Source organism: Helianthus annuus, chromosome 10, assembly GCF_002127325.2.
Source record: "Helianthus annuus cultivar XRQ/B chromosome 10, HanXRQr2.0-SUNRISE, whole genome shotgun sequence".
Classification (NCBI taxonomy): Eukaryota; Viridiplantae; Streptophyta; class Magnoliopsida; order Asterales; family Asteraceae; genus Helianthus; species Helianthus annuus.
Window position 1 is genome coordinate 22,577,519 of NC_035442.2, and position 7,327 is coordinate 22,584,845.

Here is a 7,327-nt window from a genome sequence, read left to right on the forward strand (position 1 = left end):
AGGCTATTTATAGTTGCTGAGGTTTCGCTTGATTGTACATGTCACATAAGCGAAACCTCCAGCTGACATCCAAGCGGAACTATATGATGACTAATAAGCGTATTTACATGATGTGACACATAAGCGGAACTACCTACCTATGACCGCATAAGCGAAACTATCTCCTCAAATACATACAATCTCCTGTTTCCTCGTAAAACGTGCCCTGATCTAACAATCTAAGACTAAGACTCGATACAAGACGAAGTCGACAGATGCATGCACCAACAGTGCAAGATCCCAATCAGCCCATAGAAAGTCAAACCTTATTGCTGTAAAAAGGATATTCATATACCTAAAAGGTGCTCCCACACTTGGTATCTGGTATCTAGCTGATGGTAAAATTGAGCTTTCAGGTTTCTCAGATAGTGACTTGGCTGGATGTGACAAGACAAGTGTTATGGGTCATTTTCTGAGTATACATATCCTGACTAATATCCCGTTTTTAATTGTTTATTTGTGATCAGGATACTGGACGAGGATATTGTTAACATCCTGGGCGATATCCTAAGGTTGAGTGAATTAAACACGTGCAGGTTAATGGCTGTAAGTTACTAACGGTCATCAGGACTTCTTCTCCTCAAGACTCGGGCGTATTTGTTATAAGGAAGCCGTTGAACCCGAAAGACTTGGTCCTCAACGTTCGAGTGGGAATATTCGCTGGATCCCGGAACTTTAGGATAGTTTGTTACATTATCTTTACTATAAATAGATGGGGGCAGATCAGTTTAAGGCACGCAATTTTACACTTACACTCTCGAACACTTTTACTCTCTAGCTCACCGCAAACACCACACTCAAACACTTGTATTCAAATTACATTGTAACACATAGTCGATCCGCACCACATCCTGCACTGTATCCTGATATTTGAAGCAATAAGAAGAACAAGGCAGCTGCGATTGTCAGCTCCCGAGGTTTTATGCCGGCGATCTAGATTGATCAAGGGCTTTCCTCGTACATCACGTGTCAACCTTTACTTTTTTGCTCATTGTTTGATCATTGATACAGCTCTATATCCCGGGCTGTATCCTGAAACTGTTTTCATATCTAATTTGGCCAATACATTTTTTCACATATAATTTTAGCACACTACCTCACCTAACTAATTTGATCACTTAATTGCTTAGGTAATTTTTGAGCAAAACAATTTGGCGCCCACCGTGGGGCAAGTGGTGCTACTTTTACTAAAAATCTTTGTAAAATCATTAATCGGTTTTCTATTTTCAAAATTTTTTGCCACATTGTTTATAATGGCCTCCAGATCAAACATGAGCTCTTCCACTATGTCTGCTACGACCTCTGCTACTACTGGTTTGGTGCTTCCACCACCTCCTCCAAGGATGCCGTTTTCTTCACAATCTCAAGATGTTATCCCTACTCGGAGTGTCCAGGGATCTGCTCCCGTTTTAGCCTCTAACGATGAAATTTTGACTTTATTTGGAAGTGTGCAGGAACAAATGAGGCAGCAACAGGAGACTAATCAAATGCTGTTAAGAGAAATACAACTCTTAAAAGCTAGCTCGAGCAGACCTGTTGAGGAAACTGTCACTCCTATACAGCCCAGGGCTTTGAACTTCAGTTCCGTAGTTTACACTGAGGATAATAGGGGGAATATCGTCTCAAGCCATTCTCAGAATCATACCCCTGAGATACCCTCTTCGGTCAGGATATCGACTGTGAGAAGTTCAGGATATGCTTCAGGATATGGCCAAAATCCTCAGAACGGTAATGTGTCAAATAATAATACTCTTGCTACTAACAACAATGGCTCTTTGCAGGATGCAGGTATGACGTCAACATTTACCAGGGAGCTCCAGAAATTGAAGGACATGATATACAGTGTACCTGGAGTGGTCCAGCCAATTGCGGAAGTATCCCAAGACAGCCACATGATATCCCGCTTTGCATATCCTATCTGTGATGCTGAAATCCCAAAAAGATTTCAAACTCCCAACATGAAGCTGTATGATGGGACTACGGATCCTGAAGAGCATATTGCCCAGTATAGGGAAAGAATGGAGATTAACCCTATCCCTCCGGAGCTCAAGGAAGCATGCTTATGCAAGGGATTTGGTTCTACTCTGACAGGATCAGCCTTAAAATGGCTGTTAAACGTTCCTCCTCGCTCAATTACTTCGTTTGCTCATTTGGTTAATTTATTTAACAGTCAATTTTCTTGTAGTCGGAGTTTTGAGAAACTAACCAGTGATCTTTACAGGATAACTCAAGGGCCTCAGGAATCCTTGAGGGATTATGTGAACAAATTCAGTCGAGAATCCTTGGATATCCCACATCTTGATGTTGCAACAGCTGTGCAGGCTTTTAAGATGGGGTTACAAAAGGATTCTCAGTTTTATCAGGATCTTGTAATGAATCCCTGCAGGAATCTCGACGAAGCTCGTAACAGGGCTTTGAGATATATCCGTTTGGAAGATGACAAGAAGATGCAGGAGAGGATGAATTCTACCTCAACCTATGAATCAACTAACAGGAAATCAGAAACCTCATATAAGCCATATCGCTCCAAGCCATATGGCAGAAATGATAACAAGAAAGTGAATGCTGTTGAAGACGAGGATCCTGAAGAATATCCTGACTTATCTGAATACTGCTTTTCTGTTAATATACCTGAGTTAATGTATGCTATGCAGGGTTTAGGGGACAAAGCTAGGTGGCCTCGAAAGAACCAGCAGAAAGCTGATTGGAAGGATAAATCCAAATGGTGTGCCTTCCATGAAGACTTCGGACATCTGACCGAGGATTGCATTGCTCTAAGGAAAGAGATAAGTTACCTGTTAAGCAAGGGGTATCTGAAGGACTTGCTGGGAAAAAAGAAGAATAAAGGGCAGGATCCCGAGAAGGATCCTGAACGAGCAGCATCACCCCCCAGCAGATGCCAAGATAATTAACTTTTTTTCAGGAGGATCCGATATTTGTGGAACTTCGTATTCGGCGGCCAAGAGACATGCAAAGGAAGCTAAGAGTGAGAGGGGAGACAGACCAGTCAGGATGACTACCCTCACAACTGATAAAGTGATCACTTTCGATAGTGATGACAGGGATACTGTTCAGGATCCTCACCATGATGCTTTGGTAATAACATTATATGTGGCTAACCATTTTGTACGCAGGATACTGGTAGACAACAGTAGTTCTGTCAATATAATTCAGCTGGAAACATTGAAGAGGATGAATGTATCTCCGATGGACATTACTTCGAAGTCCACTGTGCTCGTTGGTTTCAGTGGAGAAGCTAGGAATACCGTAGGGGAGATAAAGTTACCAGTATATGTTGAAGGGGTCAACTCCATACAACGCTTCTGCGTGATGGACTCCTTATCCTGCTATAACATCATACTGGGAAGACCATGGATTCACGATATGAAGGCTGTGCCATCAACATATCACCAATGCATCAAGATCCCTACCCCTTGGGGAGTTGTCAAGGTTGAAAGTGATCAGCAGGAAGCGAAAGAATGCTACTCATCCTCGATGAAATCCTCAACTAAGCCTAGTGCAGCATAACAATTAAAGATGCGGGCCCAGGATATCGTGGAGGATTCGGAGCAGGATGTGAAGAAAATTATCCTGGATCAGGATAATCCTGATATCTCGGTGCTCGTAGGAACCAATATCCCTCAGGATATTGAAGAGCAGTTAACTAACTTTTTGAAATGCAGGATGTCAACATTTGCATGGAAGCATGAGGATATGACAGGCATATCCAAAGACATTATCACTCACAAGCTTGGAATTGACAAATCATTCAAGCCTGTTCAGCAAAAAAGAAGAAAAATTGCTCCTGAGCGGAATAAGATTATCCAAGAGGAAGTTGAAAGATTGTTGAAGTCCAGGATGATCAGAGAAGTCAAGTTTCCAAGATGGCTAGTGTTATGGGTGAAATTCTGAGCCCATATCCTGGGAAATATCTTGATTTATATCTTGATTGTATGATAACTGCTCATATCCGGGATGCTCATTTAGGATATTGGTAACATCCTGAATGGTATCCTCAGGATTACTAACGGGTTGTGTGCAGGAGTACGCGTCTAGTTGCCCAACGTTCGTGAAGACCTTTTCTACGGGAGACTCGGTCCAAGTCGTTCACATGAAGCCGTTGAAGCCGCATTACTCGGTCTACAACGTTCATAATGGAATATTCGGAGTATTCCATGTTTATAGGAATTATAGTTTCTATTTCATTACTATAAATAGACGGGTATACCAGATCGAATAGGACATCACGGCTACACCCACTACACTTACACACTTGTTCTCTCGCAACTTGTATTCTCACACAAAGCATTGTAACACTTAGCGATCTGGTCAATATCCTGCACTGTATCCTGATATTTGAAGCAATAGAAGAACTAGGCAGCTGCGATTGTCAGCTCCCGAGGTTTTATGCCGGCGATCTAGATTGATCAAGGGCTTTCCTCGTACATCTCGTGTCAACCCCTTTACTTTTTGCTCATTGTTTGATCGTAGATACAGCTCAATATCCTAAGCCGTATCCTGAACACTGTTTTTCCAAACAACATAACCAGCATATTTTCAACACACTTTTTAGCACACTACCTCACTTGACTAATTTGATCACTTAATTGCTTCGGTAATTTTTGACCAAAACAATTTGGCGCCCACCGTGGGGCAAGTGGTGCTCTCTTTACTAAAATTTTTTGTGAAATCGCTAATCAGTTTTCTATTTTCAAAACTTTTTGCCACTTTGTCCATAATGGCCTCAAGATCAAACATGAGTTCCTCTACTGTGTCTGCTATGACCTCTGCCACTACTGGTTCGGTGCTTCCACCACCTCCTCCAAGGACGATAGCCTCTTCACGACCTCAGGATATTATCCCTACCCGCAGTGTTCAGGAATCTGCTCCTGTTCTAGCTTCTAATGATGAAATTCTTACTTTATTTGGAAGTGTGCAGGAACAAATGAGGCAGCAACAGGAAACAAACCAGATGCTGTTAAGGGAGATACAACTCCTGAAGTCCGGCTCGAGCAGACCTGCTGAGAATATCGTCACTCCATTACAGCCCAGAGCTTTGAACTTTAGTTCAGCCGTGTATACTGAGGATAATAGGGGGAATATTGTGCCCAGCCTCCCTCAGAATCCTACTCCTGAGATACCCTCCTCGGTTAGGATGTCAACCGTGAGGAGCTCATGATATGTTTCGGGATATGGGCAGAATCCTCCGACTGGTAACGTGTCTAATAATAATAATGCTATTGCCACTAACAGTGTTGGATCTTTGCAGGGTACAACTGTAACGTCAGAATTATCCAGGGAGCTTCAGAAATTAAAGGATATGATATCCAGTGTACCTGGGGTGGTGCAGCCAATTCCTGAAGTATCCCAGGATAGCCACAGGATATCTCGGTTCGTGCATCCTATATGTGATGCTGAAATCCCAAAAAGATTTCAGACTCCGAACATGAAGCTTTACGACGGAACCACGGATCCTGAAGAGCATATTGCCCAGTATAGGGAAAGGATGGAGATCAACCCTATCCCTCCGGATCTCAAGGAAGCTTGCTTGTGCAAGGGTTTCGGTTCTACTTTAACAGGATCAGCCTTGGAATGGCTGTTAAATGTTCCTCCACATTCGATTACATCATTTGCCCACTTAGTGAATTTGTTTAATAGCCAATTTTCTTGCAGTCGGAGTTTTGAAAAACTAACCAGTGATCTTTACAGGATAATTCAAGGACCTCAGGAATCCTTGAGGGATTAGGTGAACAAATTCAGTTGAGAATCCTTGGATATCCCACATCTTGATGTTGCAACGGCTGTGCAAGCCTTTAAGATGGGGTTGCAAAAGGACTCTCATTTCTATCAGGATCTTGTGATGAATCCCTGCAGGAATCTTGACGAAGCTCGTAACAGGGCTCTGAGATATATTCGATTGGAGGATGACAAGAAAATGCAAGAAAGGATGAATGCATCCTCAACATACGAATCGACTAACAGGAAATCGGAATCCTCATATAAGCCATATCGCTCCAAGCCATATGGCAGAAATGATAACAAGAGAGTGAATGCTGTTGAAGACGAGGATCCTGAAGAATATCCTGAATTATCTGAATATTGTTTTTCTGTTAATATACCTGAACTAATGTATGCTATGCAGGGTTTGGGAGATAAGGCTAGGTGGCCTCGAAAGAATCAACAAAAGGCTGATTGGAAAGATAAGTCAAAATGGTGTGCTTTCCACGAAGATTTCGGACATGTAACTGAAGATTGCATTGCTCTAAGAAAAGAAATAAGTTATCTTCTAAGCAAGGGATATCTGAAAGATCTCTTGGGAAGAAAGAAGAATAAAGGTCAGGATACTGAGAAGGATCCTGAGCGAGCAGCATCACCTCCCGCGGATGCCAAGATAATTAACTTCATTTCGGGAGGATCCGACATTTGTGGGACTTCGTATTCGGCGGCAAAGAGACACGCAAAAGAAGCTAAGGCCGAAAGGGGAGACAAACCTGTCAGGATGACTACCCTCACAACTGACAAAGTGATCACTTTTGATGCAGATGACAGGGATACTGTCCAGGATCCTCACCATGATACTCTGGTAATAACCTTATATGTGGCTAACCATTTTGTACGCAGGATAGTGGTTGATAATGGCAGCTCCGTCAACATAATCCAACTAGAAACTATGAAGAGAATGAATGTGTCTCCAATGGATATCACTTCAAAGTCTACCGTGCTTGTTGGGTTCAGCGGGGAGGCTAGAAACACAGTGGGAGAGATAAAGTTGCCAGTATACGTTGAAGGAGTCAACAAGATGCAACGTTTCTGTGTGATGGATTCTCTATCCTGCTATAACATCATCCTCGGAAGACCGTGGATTCATGATATGAAGGCCGTTCCATCAACATATCACCAATGCATTAAGATTCCTACCCCTTGGGGAGTTGTCAAAATCGATAGTGATCAGCAAGAAGCGAAAGAATGTTACTCATCCTCAATGAAATCCTCGGCCAAACCAAGTCCAGCATAGCAATTAAAGATGCGGGCCCAGGATATCATGGAGACTTCGGGGCAGGATGTTAAAAGAGTAATCCTGGACCAGGATAATCCTGATATCTCGGTGCTCGTAGGAACCAATATTCCTCAGGATATTGAAGAACAATTAACTAACTTTCTGAAATGCAGGATGTCTACATTCGCATGGAAGCATGAGGATATGACAGGTATATCAAAAGACATTATTACTCACAAGCTTGGAATTGACAGGTCATTCAAGCCTATACAACAAAAGAGAAGGAAATTC